The sequence below is a fragment of the Rhyacophila brunnea genome, unplaced genomic scaffold (genome assembly GCF_057557595.1).
Source record: "Rhyacophila brunnea isolate RB1 unplaced genomic scaffold, BYU_Rbru_1.0 scaffold_3, whole genome shotgun sequence".
NCBI lineage: Eukaryota > Metazoa > Arthropoda > Insecta > Trichoptera > Rhyacophilidae > Rhyacophila > Rhyacophila brunnea.
The window spans coordinates 18,573,806-18,589,148 of record NW_028232965.1 but is presented as its reverse complement, the minus strand read 5'-3'; the positions used below and the strand labels follow the sequence as shown (position 1 = coordinate 18,589,148).

Below are 15,343 nucleotides of genomic sequence, written 5' to 3'. Positions count from 1 at the left end.
TGCTTCGTAGAGAGCGCACCGAGCGCCACTTTGGTGGGCTTTATGTCTTAGGTTGGGAGGCCCCATTGCGTCAATATTTTACCTATAATTTATACTGCAATTGGATTTAAAAAATATACCAATAGTTGTTTTCCCAAGTTATTATTCTCAAATTGTGAAATCTACACATGCATCAATGGTGCCTCATCTGCTTCATGGAAAATCGCCAATCTTCATCGAAATCATAGTTATAGGTATGACGTTATTCGATATAAATGAAATAAAACCATATTTTACATGCGATACAAGATCTTTTATATTTTCTAGTCCTTGGAAATAGTAAACAAATTAACAAATCGCTACTATGTTTTGGTATTATAAACTTTCGTTGATTCGATTGATTGTATTATTTCCCATCCTATGAGGTCCCAAGAATGGAAATTAGTCCGAATAAAAAAGAAAAACCCAAAAAAAAAATGTTCTAGAAGTCCACCGGCGGTCATTCTGTTTTATTACACCTCCCAATTATTATTTATTATATTGAGGTACGGTTATTTATGCGTAGTTATTTGAACTTGCCTCACAGAGGTCCGGCTGTAAAATATATTAGATTTACGTCTACGTGACACTGCTACCAACTTTATTTTCAATCATTACATTTCAGCTTTTTTTTTGTTTTCGTTTTGATAGATTAGTTTTTTTCCCGACCTGTAACTCTTACCTGTGATTGCTGCTCGTCTTTATATTATATCCTACCTTTATTCATAGTTGAGATGAAAACCGCAGCCAAAAAACAATGTGAGCCGACGATCTAGATAATATATTATACAGTGGTTGTCAGGAAACTGCTACCGGCACAGTTGCAATACTATCGAAGAGATTTGATAACTTATAGTTGTATAATCATTAGTAATTACATAAATCATCTATATACGAATACATTTGAACGAATGCGATTGAAAATATTCTCATGACTCTATACATCTACTTAACTGTCTACTACGTATGTATATAATACAATGTTAGATTTTGTTCACATTAATAGTTTAATGTGAGTTTATATTATTATGAACGAACTCAATAAAGGGAAGCTTAGTTTTACACGGATATCTAGTGACGGAATTAATGATTATGCAATTAAATACAATTTAGTGAAAATTTACATTTTAAAATCAATTTTGATGATAAACTATTAGGAAATAAGAGTTCGTTGTATGTTTATATTATTTACTTATACTTATTTCAAATTAAGTTTCGCATGCATATTTTTATCATTAATTATTATTAAATATAGATTTTTTTTTAAAAAATGTAGTTCTCTCGAAGGTATAGCCATTTTTCTGACTTAAAAATCGATTTTTATTTATATCGAATCGAGCTTTGGTATTATTACCTACAACCTACAACCATAAGGTGTGTACTTATTCAATAGGTAGATACTAGTTATAAATAGTACAATATTCTATGTCGGTAGGTTTTAAGCTCAGATCGTTTTTTCAAGTTGATATTAAATTATTGGGTTATTATTTTTATGACAATTATTTAATTATTAAGCTTAACCGAAGAACTTGAAACCCATACAAAGTATACTGTTTTAATATAATGTGAGTATAATATTTATTAGAAGTATCGTCACTAAATATTTTGCAAAAAAATTTATCTGATCTTGTACATAGTAAGATTGTATAATTTTATTATTTTTACGTTTTACCAAAATCTTATATCAATAGTCGTCACTAATGTAACAAGAAACATCGCTTCATATATGACGATGACATTACATATGACATTACGTATACCCTGTTCATCATGTAAGTTGGTGATTCTTTTGTATAAGCGATAATCCAACCTGATTAATTACTTATTCAATATCGAAGATTGATTTTAAAACATATTTAATCTTATAGCATTTTTTAATAGAAGCTACATTAGCTATTGTCATTACAGCAATATAAATATGTTGTATTTTCCAACAAGTGCTAGAAGTTATAAATATATAGAACATACAATATGTTCAATAGCTACTTCGTCCATTCATGAAACGGATGCTGGTATTATTGGATCCATTATTTTTGAAAGTACAGAAAAATAAACAGTCTGAAGCAATCATATCCACCCATTCACTTCACGCGAGAAATCAAATCGAAGATTTTCGAATATTACCTGTAACATAACAAACAAAACACACCTATAACAAGAACTTTTCAATTCTTACAGTTGGTATATAAATAAACTGAGATCTGATTTTTATCACGTCCTATATTAAAGCCAGTGGCTGCTCAATTTATAAATACATCCAACTCTTGAACAATATATTATACTTAAAACATATTCTGTGTTTCGAATACACAAATACATTGATTTATTTCTAATTATCATAATAACTTAAAGAAAAATAAATATTTCGGAGGAATTCAATTCACGTAGGGAATTTAATAATACTTATAACCGGTTATGTCCGCTTGGAAGGCCGTGCTCTGAATGGTAATCATATGATAATATCTTTCTAAACGGACGAAAGCGATTCTAATTTTGTAGATTACGTACAATATTTCTTCTGATATTATATGTTGTACCTTGTTGTACACAAAATAATCTAGATGTGACATGGAAACAGTTCCTGTGCGGTAATAATATACTTACCTATTCAAAAAATATATGAAGTTATTCTCATAAATTTACAAATTGTGTGTGATACTTAATGTGCAATGTGTGGCGCTCAATTTATCATTTCACCTGGTTACCTGGTTCACAGTTCAGACAGTTGAACACTGCTGGTGTACTTATTTTATATTTTGTTCTGGGAACTATTTTTTTTAAATCTATAGATAAATGCCATATTAAAATTATCGATTATTATATTACACAGTCTTCCCAATATGTCATTCTTATATTTATGTAGGTATTGTGTATGATAAAACGGGATCATTATTAATGTTATTTCTCTTTAATATTTTTAACTTTAAATATCTTAATATAAAGCTATCCAACGGGTCTATTCTATACACAAAGCGACTATCGACCTCTAAAGTGATAAAGTGATAGTATTTATTACATATTTGTATTGAGGTATTATAATTATCACAATAAGTTAGCCGTATATACAATCAAAACTGTCTATCTCGCTCTAAATTTTATCACAGCCAAGAGAGGTGCTGTTAAAATATAGCACTTATTGCAACAATTACAACCAACTTATTGTAATTGTTACATTAAGTGCTAATACTTTGCTACAAACCTACCCTAGTTAGCCGTCGTATTATAAGTATAGAATAGACCCACAGGATGCATATTAAAAAATAGAAAATTAACATACCTTTGATGTATGTAACTATTTAAATTAGGTACAATATATTTTATTTACAGTTTTTTTAGTGGCTCATAATATTATTTTAAAATGTTTTATTTCATATAGGAATCTTGTCCGTCACTGGTGAAAGTCATTTACCAGAGGCAGTTTGCCTCTGTTGAAAATCGTGAGACACACTGACGATAATATTTTGATAGAATGTGAATAAAAAAATAATATAATGGGCGGCGTCCAGCACAATAAAAATGTCTTCACACTTCCATGGGAATATATAATTTAACTGTTACATTATATTCGCGTGAAGAAAAAGCTCAGTCGCTTTCCAATTACAGCAAAAACAACATCGTAAACATCGGGAACTTATCATTATCGAAATTATTAGATATAAAACCAGAAATTACCGCCTCCAATGAGAATTGATTGAATAAACGGCTTGTGGATTGGTGGCAAAGACTTCGCAGGGAGAGATATCTCAATTCAACTTACATACAGCAATTATAATTCGTTTATTCGAAACATAATGTAGTTATTGTGTACTTACTTTATAATAATGTATTAATTGCGTTATCTTTTACTTTGTTGAATCCCACACTATATGAGTGAATAAATATTACAAGATTAAATATATTGGTAACCAACGGTGACGTAGTTGATAGAGCAACCATATAATGTTTGAGGCTTTCACGGTTATTTTTTATCGTAGTATATTCTTGGGTTTTCACCGTGTCTCCTTCTTCCTTCTTTACTCGACGTTTCGGGCTCGTTGCAGAGGCCATTATCAAGAGATATGTTTTATGATGAAATGTGGTGTAGGTATGTAACGTTTACATTCACATACCTACACCACATTTCATCATAAAACATATCTCTTGATAATGGCCTCTGCAACGAGCCCGAAACGTCGAGTAAAGAAGGAAGAAGGAGACACGGTGAAAACCCAAGAATATACTAAGAGAGCAACCATCTTTGAAGATATATGTGCAGATTTCCTAACTATTCCTCATAAATAATTCTTGTTAATATACGAAATCCACTCCGTAGAGGCTCATATCCTCCGTTTAGAAAATAACGATTATTTACTTTTTATATGACTATTGTTTTAAAAATATCTTTGTATACAGGATAGCTAATAACATGAGACATGGGTTGTTGATGGCGTCCGATTTTGACTAATGGATTTTTTAAAATTGAGTAACTGAAGTGAGGAAATTCATTTTTCCTAACAGGTATTTGTAGTAAATAATAAAAATAAACAATAGTTGTATATGCAATAATTATTTATTTAAAACATATACACATTAAAATTATTAATTCAAGACGTTCACAACAAGACATTAAGAATAAAAAGTACAGGTAAATCAAATTAGCAAAGAAAAAAATTACAATAATTCAAGAAAAATACGAATTTAACAATAAAATAGAATTTTAAAAACAAAATACATATCGCATCGCTAAAAATGTCTACATCTCTAGGGAGTGCATTGACCAGCCGCACAGCCCTCGCTATTGGTGCCTGTTGAGCCTGACATGAGGAAATAGTTTTCACCCATAATAGGTCATGGCTGTGACCACGCTTGTAATTAACGGGTGCCTAAAAATTTAATTTTTCCAGAATATCAGTATTGGAAACTATACCACGTAAGATCGGGGAAAAATGCTTTAGGAGCAGAAGTGAATTATTTGTGGATAAGTATCCTATTATTTAAATAAACATTTTGTTGGCAAAGTAGATACAATACAATATTATCAATTATTAAGAAAAAAAATACATCAATATTACTTTAAAATAATATATTCCTTTTAATGCGTTTTTGTAATGAACCGGTGTGAAGCGCGTTCATTATAAAATATACTTATTCAATTATAATATTAAAGGTAAGATTAATAATATAAACCCAACTTTTAACTTTAATATAATATATAAATAAAATAAGTACATCATTTTAATGATATTTATATACTGTTATGAAATCTGCAAGCGTCCGTATAATATTATGTAGGTAACTAATACATAAACAATCTACTCTTCAATGTTTGCGTGTGTTTTTTTTTCGATTCATTGTACTGTACATGTACCATATTTTATTGTAGTTCTCAAAATGTTAACCGCGATTGTTTTTTAACGTATCACGTCTGTTGAATTTGTGACACCACACAAAATTGGCTACTTTTATTACTTATTCCACAACCAAAGACGAACCGTTATTCAATTATATTTTATTAATTCACTCTATTTTTTTTTTTTTTTGAAAAATTAACATCAAAACTAGTTATTTCGGTATAATTTCTCAAAGAAATTGGAACTGCTGGGCTTACTATCATCAAAATACAATATAATTAATTAAAAATGAATCGATTATAATTTTGTTTTCTTTTTCAAATAAACAAGGATATCCTTTGTGTAATTATAATTAAATTTGTCACTGATTCTCAGACACAGCTGAAAGAAAATGCTTATAATATATTTGTTTATGTGAACTATGGACTGGCCATTATATGAACATATTATATTCAGAATAATATAGATAGAAATTAGATAAGACAAAGAAAGAATCTGAGAATATTTCTGAATCTGGAATCTGGTGGGGAAAAAAATCTTCCAAAAAATTATATCGTTTGTGAATTATATAATAAATCAGGTGGTAGCTTACAATTTTAGTCAAACCCACTTTTGGACAAAGTGAGAAAATACGATACCTATTTTTTCTCCTCCTTTCTAAAATATTTGTGTTTATCAGCAACAAAAACAAAACGCCGTGTCTTTGACCACATACATAACGTATGGAATTTACTAAAATGACGTCTGCCTTTGCGATGACGTGTTGGTTAAAATGAATTTGACGCTGTTTGAAAAAAAACCTGATGGATTTATCCACTATTGAAAACTATTCCCCATATGTAGTTAGTTCTTAAGCGATTTGATGTTGAATATGGCGAGTTCTGAAAATCACATAATGTCAGGCACTCTTATTTCCAGTATAAAGCTGACTTGACTAGCTAGCTGTGTTGACTTATTTTGAAATTTAACTCCTGAAATGTCTTCTGAAACCGTCGTATGTCCACTAGTGGATATAGGTCTTTTCTGCTTAACGCCATTTTATCCGATCTTCGCTGTTCATTCACAATTAATTCCACAGAGGAGGTGTCTCTTTACTTTTTAGATGCTAATATGTTAATTGTCCAATATAAACAAAATATTGTGTAAAAATGTTTACATGCGTTGCTAGTAAGCTGAGTTCACGTACCCTGCGGTAGGCGGCGGGATATTGGACCAATAATTGACCAATTTTATGTATTGGCCACTGTTCGGGAACGTTATTACCTCAATGTGCTCGCTATCCGTTTTCAATGAATGTGCTTAGATTACCACCATTAGGGACCTTAGTATTGGACTACTATGTCAAATCGTTTAGTTTCTAATTCACTGATTTGATTGCCTTATAATTTCCTACTACAAATCAAATTCGTAACTATTTTAGCCAATTAAAAGTTTCAGTTTTTAAAGTTACGTAGACCTTGATTTATCATTAGGGCTAATTTAGCAGGAGCTCTGGGCCCTGTAAATTAATTAATTGACAATCAATGTTTTTTAGAGATTGCCCCGAATTCAAATTCACTATTGGTCAACATCGAATATGTTTACTAATAAAGTTATTATGTTTTGATTAAATGATACCTACTTATGTCATTATATTTAGTATGTGAAAATAAAAACCTAAATTAGATACACACGAGAAATTGTCGGAACCAAATCTTAGGAAATTATTGCATTCTCTATATTTTATCATTCATAATCAGTTCTTCTTAACCATTTTTGATTGAATATTTTATAAAATCTCGAACCTGGCACATAGGTGCAACATGCGTACAGGAGATATTTCTAATTTTTAATTTACTCCAGACTTTTTCAATTTATATATTGCGGCAAATGTCTTACTATGCTAAACTATCATATTAATATCTTTTTACTCATTTATAAAAATTGTTGAACTTTTTCCCATTTTTAAGTCCCGACACGGTTACCGTAACTCTGGTGGGTATCCCTGAATAAAATATAAACTATACACCCTAAAATAAATGAAATTAACATCAATCCACCATAATAATCGAACTGTAAAATATTATTGTCAGATAGGTACTTATATTTTTAAAGTACCTACCTATAGGCAAAATAATTCCTACCCTCAATTTAATAAGGGTTATTTATGATTGGTTTCATATTATAAAGGGTTGTTGTTATTGCACCTGCTTATAAAAAATCCACTTCGGTAGCTGTATTGTCACTGTCCTATTGATATTCGCCGCCCTTTAATATTATTACAATAATTATTTACAAATGATATAATATCTTTCCATTGATTTACTAATGGACGCATCGTTTGAATAAGAAAAGTTCCCTCATAAACTGTCTTGCTCATATACATTTTTAGACATGTTTATACGAATTTCATTCATTCGTAAACAGATAAATACATAATATGCACATGATTGAACAAATGAACTCGACCTACAAGTATTTCAATATGGGTGATTTGAAAATCGACGTTCATGTATTTACATGATTATTATTCTACTTTTCTAAAATATTGGCAGCCGTCTACATATTGTATGCAGTTGAAAATTGAACTCTACCGACATTGCAATAAGTATTAAAAATTCCCGTTCATATATTTGACCGATTTCATCAACGTGTTTTTATGAAGGCATGTCCCGAATGTTAATGTGTTTTTCAGAAAGTTCCCAAAATTTAGATTTTTTTTATTTTACACACTCATATTCTTCCTTGACATATTATTATTATTCGTAATGTATTTAATAATATTTGTGTGTACAAATATAAAATTAAATGGAATTCGTGTTATAGAATTGCAAATTATACTCGTACATACCTACGTATTTATCATGCGCAAACTTTTATCACTAGAAAATTCAATTACGCTGATCATTACTCTCGCGTTATTAAATTTAGAAAGCATTTTATGAATTCGTTTATAAAACTCACTTCACTACTTTGAGAAACTTTTGTATGTTTGAACAAAATTTCTTACTTAGGTACTCAATATATATAAGTATATATTTTAATACATATCTGTATTCAAACTGTCAAAACATTTTCGCATATTTTCCGTATACGAAGACATATGAATTCTTAACCGATGATGATCTATTCTATTTGGGGTGATTCAGTATTACAAACATGGTAATCTCATGAAACGTTCTTAAAAAAAACTCACTTTTTGTTATTAATAATATCGTACTTGAGTACGTCCATACCTACGAATAGGTTTTCAGTTTGCTATAATTATAAATGATATAGTTTCTTAGTTTCTATGTTTGATAAATGCTGAATTTAATATTTAACATAATTATATAACAGTTAACACTTTAGCACGTTTTCATTATTTTCATTGGTCTAAATTAACACGGAATCCATTTCATACACACGTCGGTTATCAGCGGCGGTCGGCGGTTAACTACAATAATTGGTAAAGTCGTAATTCGGAGAAAATTTCATTTAAGTTGGTAGACATTTTTATGTTTTATTCCACCCGAACCTCGAAATGCTCGAAATGTTGATTGAAACGTCAAACATAACATAACCCAAAATTTTATTAGTCGTGTATTTATGTGGATATTACGTTACTACTAGTCACTCGATATATTTGACAGTTTGCGGGGATCTATAAATTAAGGCGGCGGCCGTGACACAATTATTTTTCAAAACAGTCTCATCTTGCATCTCAATTCTCAATATGTAATTGACTAACTCTATCTTGCTCTAAAACTTAACACAGTCAAAAGAGGATTTGTTAAAAGATAACACTTTTTGACAGTTCAGACGGTTAATTTATGAATAGATTTATGTATCACTGGTAGCTCTTTTTGGATGTTAAGTAATAAGTTAGAATAGCCTCACCGATATATTTTGCAAAAAAAAATATTATATTTATTAATTTAAGTACATAATATACCTATATACTTTGAAAATATTATGGATCCATTAATACCATTATATGAAAAGGTTACTTTTATTTATAGTCTGCTTAGTTTCTCACTAGTACCTACATTTGTATTTACTTAACCTGAGCATGGAAATGATTATCCTAGTCTCTGTGCAGTTGCTTAATAATTTTATTCCGTGAACCTAAATGATATTGTCGGCAGCCATGTCTCTCATTACATCTACCTGTATCTAATTGTATGAGCAAAATGCTGTAACGTAATCACGAAACCCGGGTCAACTTCTCCACTTCTTTTTAATCTTCCTCTGAAAACACTCTTTTATCAAATTAAAATACGAAATATAAATTTAACTATGTATTTTTTATAATCAATGTTAATAGTTTCGTAGATTTATATGTGATCCTTTTCGCTAATATAAATCATCAGTTGCCTTTAAAATAAATTCCAAATTTTCAAAATGAAAAATCAGTGGTTCGTTTTAAAAAAAAATATCAAAAATATTAAAAGTATTGCGCATATTTTTATATAAATATATTACTTCCTTAGTCACTTAAATTTATTATAATCAAACTTAGATACCTACCTATGATACCGACTGAAGTTGAATTAATTATATAACATGATGAAAATTTTGAGTATTTCGGAATAAAATTTAAGTACATAAGTATATTATCAAAATATGTCATGTTTAGTACTCACATTTTTATAAAGACTTAATATATAACGCAAATTGTGTGCTTAATCGCTAATACACTTAATGAGCAGGAATCAGGACACATAGATTAAAGAAAACACAATCCCTAGAGCCAAGAAGTCGAATACGTGAAAAAGATTGCCTAGAGATTGCTGGAGATGTTAAGCTTTACAAAAATACATGCAAATTCAACGCACAGGATCGAGAGGAATAGGATCAGCTTAAAATGGCTTTTATTGGAGCAGTGTATTAATTCAGGCTAATAATAATAATGATTACATTCAATGGATAAATTATTGTATACATCTAATATTACTCTTTATGTGAACGATTGACTGTAAATCAAATTTATGTCGCACATCAATCATTAATAATATGGTAAAATAGTACTGTCAAGCTGACTCGAGACGATGCGTGTATTGGTACATAGGTATATTCAGGAATCGGAGGCTCGATGAACCTACGAATACCTAATACGTACTGTTACATATATGAAGCAATGTCTAGTCTTAGCTGATGACATTTAAAACCATCGATATTCGTACAAATGAATTTCCACTGTCAGATTCTGACGTTGTAGGTCATAACGGTTTTAAAGATATTGTATTTTCTGACGGTTAATTTTATGTATGTAAGAAATTAACGAAAATGTAATATTGTTCGTACAAAACCGTTCGTGTACTCACTTATTAGTGACATGAACGAGTGATTATCGCCGCACGAGACGCGAACCCGGCCTCTCCAGCTTGCAAACGAGTCGCAATTTGCGAAGGGCGACAACAAGTCTGAGTAACGTCTCATTTTCCTGATGAGAGCGTTTAGCAGTGGGCGCCTCTGAACCTCCGACTGTAACTACCTTCACCGTCTCCTCGCCTCATTCATTTTCCGACATTGAACTCAGAATTTCTGTACAAGATGCATTTCCGTAAATTCTACGATAACACTAACATCTTTAATTTCAATTTAACTAAATCGTTTATTTATATACATACATACTCTTGAGTCTAGAATGTAGTTTCATAGAAAATTCATTTCACAATGACTACGGGCACTTTAATTAATTTTGTAATTAACGTGTTATTCGCATTTGAAAATCGATTAGCAAAAACACAAATTTGTGCGTCCCGTAATTTAATATAAATAATTTTGTTCTTCGTTTACTTTTATCAAAAATTACTACCAGCTAACCTTTAATGACACATTACATTACAATTACATATTCATGTTCGATCCTACACCGATCACAGAGTGGAGGTTGATATGACAGATTTTTGATTTTACGACAAATATGAGTTAAGTATTTGCTCTACCTATTAGGCTCATATTATAGGTCCAAACATACATTAAAAAAACAACACAACCCGGGATTCGTACCCATATTATAAGCCGACACGATACCACTAGGTCATCGTGGGTGTAAACGTTTAATAGTACGCTTAAATGTAATATAATAATGTAATATGTAATATATTATAATGTGAATATAATAATGATAAATAAATCGTCGGCTTATAATGTCGTGGGTGCTGGGTACGAATCCAGAGTCTGGCAAATTGACATGTCATTTTTTTGCAATACCTATGTGTTTGGACCCCAAGTATGGACCTAATAGGTTGAGCAAGTGACTAACATCCATTTATCGTAGAAACAAAAATCTGTTAATTAAACCTCCACTTCGTGGACGCACATAAATGATCGTATGATTAAACATTATAAAAAAACGTTGCTCTCCATCTATGACATACATTAACTTACTAGTGGATGTAGTATATTAAACATTTTAAAAAAAAAACTTTAAAAACGACCCTTCTCGTAGCAATTTAATTCTTTTGTCAAAATTGCAATAATGGTAATTATTGAAAATATGCGTTCACGTCTTTACAGAGCTGATGTTCTATTTTATTAATGCTTGTATTGTAGAACACATACTGAATGTAATTAAAAATTAAATCTGTCGTAAGTACATTGTGAATTTCCGTTCATGTTTTTGGCCTATATCAGTTAACGTTAATATCAAGATTTTGTAGATTTTATGAAAGAATATCCTGGTATAAACAAATTAATCTCCCCTTATCGTTTTATATAAAACATGCTATATAAACAGCTTTGCGGTATTTATGTACGTAAGTATATGTATTTCTATGGTTATAGTAGTTCGCCTAATTTTACAAGTTCAATTATCTGGTTAAAATGATTTCAATGGGTAAAAATAGCGGATAATAATTTATTTACAACTAGACAATTTCGTTCGTGTTTTTTGACAATATCTAAGTTTCAATTTATATTATGTGCATCACAAAATGATAGGTACTACCAACATATTTTATTCAGATTTATGGATGCAACATCAATTCCGATATAAAAACTAGTGGAATGGAGTTCGGTCTTATTTTTTATTTATTAAGTTACGAAATCTCGGCCGAAGCTTTTTTAGCTGTACATATTATATTATACACTATTAGATTTATATAATATTAATGTTTATAAAAACAAAACAACAAAAATACATATGTATTATAATTATTATGGGTAGATATATAATATTACATGTTTGCTTCAACCACGTGGTATTGTAATTTCTGCTTGCAGGTTACATTCTCTCAGAAATATTTGGATACACAAAAACGCTTTGATATTTGGCTGTGCTATAAACGTCTCAAGATTAAGTATTTTCTAACTAAGTAATTTTACAATGCACTAAAAAGAAAATTCTCAACACATTACATTACTAGACTTAATAAATTGAATAACTACATAATATGAACGTATTGGTAGGTATGTTTTGAATTGATTATAATATCAGCGATAGTATTAACATTACAAAACACATCAATGATCTGGAAGTTTGAGCAGAATTCCAGTTATACATATTATAAAAGGCTTCCTCAATCGATTTTTTCTCGTATCATATTCTAATTTTCTCAGTAGCTGACTGGAAAGTAGACTCTGTTTCATTGAATGATTTCGGTAACAAAGAAGCTCTTTTTATATAATTCGTGGGGTTGATGCCAAATGTTAGTAAGTAGATAATTTAGGTATTTAGAGTTAACAGCGGATTATGGGTCTATATATGAATATGTATGCTAGAAAAAAAATCATGGTCATCCGATATATAAAACACGCACATAGGCAAAGCACTACGAAAGTAGCATTATGAATGATTTTAGAGGGAATATCAAACATCAAATTGCAATAATTACTCCATACCATGATTTTGAGACTTACCAAGGTTTAGCAGTAACCCTACGTTACATTTATTGATTATAAACAAATATAATTATAAAATACAATCGGGTATTTGAATTAATATTATAATTTTTGCGACACGTGTTTTGCTGGTTAATCTTTTCGTGCATCAGTAGATTATAATAATTATTAAATTTCATATATTTGGTCTATAACTATTTCGGATAGTCTTTATAATAGTGTATTTACATAAAAACATTGAATTTTATACGTGATAATATTATACCGTTATGTTTATATAACTTTTTATTAATTATTTCCATATATTAATAGCTTTCAAATCAATCTAGTTCAATAGGAAAACATTTCAAAATTCAATTTGTATAGAATTAGTTTTCTTTAAAAAAAACTAATAATAATCAAACAGTTCATAATTTAATGAAATATGATAACTCATTTTTTAATTAATCAGTATTCCAGTCTACGTGTGGGTATGTATAATTTAGTTTATTTTGAGATTTTTGAATGAAATGTTTCCACAAAAGAATACCATATCGTAGAATAAGAATATCTCTATGTTTCTATGTAGATAAGATGAAAAATGTGTGACCGGAGTTGTCATGAAACTCGTAATCTACATAGAATACGTTCGCAGGGCAGTGGCCAATGGCCAAGATGTGGGGAAGTCTCGTCCAAGAGCAGTAGTGGCTGCGGTTTGTGGTTGAACCTTTTGCTTTCTTTCGCTTTTCGAGTGTGGCCTGTGGACAGCTTGAACCTCCATCCCCATATTACTCCATCATGTTTTTTTATTATCAGGGTAAGGTTTGATTCGTTGATTGAAGGAGCACCGCGGTTACGTAATAATTTCACCCCGTTAGGAATTTTCAATGAAAATCTCGATTCATTCATGGATTTTGTTACCCTGTGGTGAGAATGGGATTATTTTAACTTTACTTTTTTTTTTAAAGAGAATGCTATTTATGTTTTTCTACAACCTACGGCTCCCACTGCGTAGGTACGTCAACAGTCAAAATAATCTAGATAATTCATGTACTACCTATCTTTTTTATTATATTATTTAAGTATGGTTAAACCAGTTCCAATAAGGAATAACTTTTAATTTAATAATACTTTAATCAGCTGATTTATCACAAATATCCAATTGATTTACCTCAATAAAATTTAATATGTATGTGTTTCGGTTTATTTTTGATTATATTTTTATCACGAAGATTGGGCCACGTTTTAATCAGCAACGTTTCCAGCTTCCACGTGACAAATGACAACTTATAGAACCTTCAACCTAAATATAAAAAAAATTACAGTACAAAATAAACCTACATCAATAATACTTTGAGAAAAAAAGTTAAAAGCCAATATTTTCAAATACCACTTTATTTATAAAAATATATTATAAATATAAGTTTAATAATAAATCACACAATAGTTTAAATAAAACTAACGTTTGTACCCAGTTTTACTCGGGGTTTTTCCTTGTCGGTTGTGTATTTTTACTGTTCTATGTCGCAACCCCTATTAAATCAAAAGGTTAAAAGTTATTTACATAGGCACTACTACAGGTACAGGTACTAAATAATGAATTCAGTTTCTTTGTTCTTAGAACCCAGAATTTCGAGAGTATCGTCATCCATAAATACTTGATTGTTATATTGTTGATACTATCGGTGAATTCTGATTTCAAATCGAGATATTTTTGACGTCAAATAATAATGTCTTCAGACATTTTTGTTGTTCCGTCATCAAGGTTATCGATTATGAAAGGATTATAAAGTCGAACTTCGATAATGTATGGGAAACTACAAATGTTCATATCTCGTGAATCGTCAGTTTAAAAAGCACAATTGAGCTTTCCATTTCAGAGCCTTTGAATTCCGGCCTAATTTTGTAGGCAGAAGTATAATTGGTATTCCTACTATATAATATGTGTAATTATAAAATATTCATATTGTTTCCATAATGTATGTTACATTTCCATAATACAATGTACTAAATATTCACATAATAGTATGAACATAAATTTATTCAATTCATTGAATAAGCCTGAAAACTCTATCATATTTCTTACATTATTATAACACTTCATCACAAAAAATATATTCCGAGTAACAAAGTATAAAAAAAAATCACTGGCGCGTATAATTTTGTCGGCAGTCTCTCAGCTACAGAAAGACAAAAGGGGCAGGACCCAT

The 15,343-nt window shown here is 30.1% G+C and overlaps 1 protein-coding gene across 1 annotated transcript in view; it reads left to right on the top strand.

The window, feature by feature from the left end:
• LOC147068013 (protein lozenge-like) overlaps positions 1-15,343 on the top strand; it is a 120,544-nt gene that overhangs the window by 43,579 nt on the left and 61,622 nt on the right. The window lies entirely within an intron of this gene.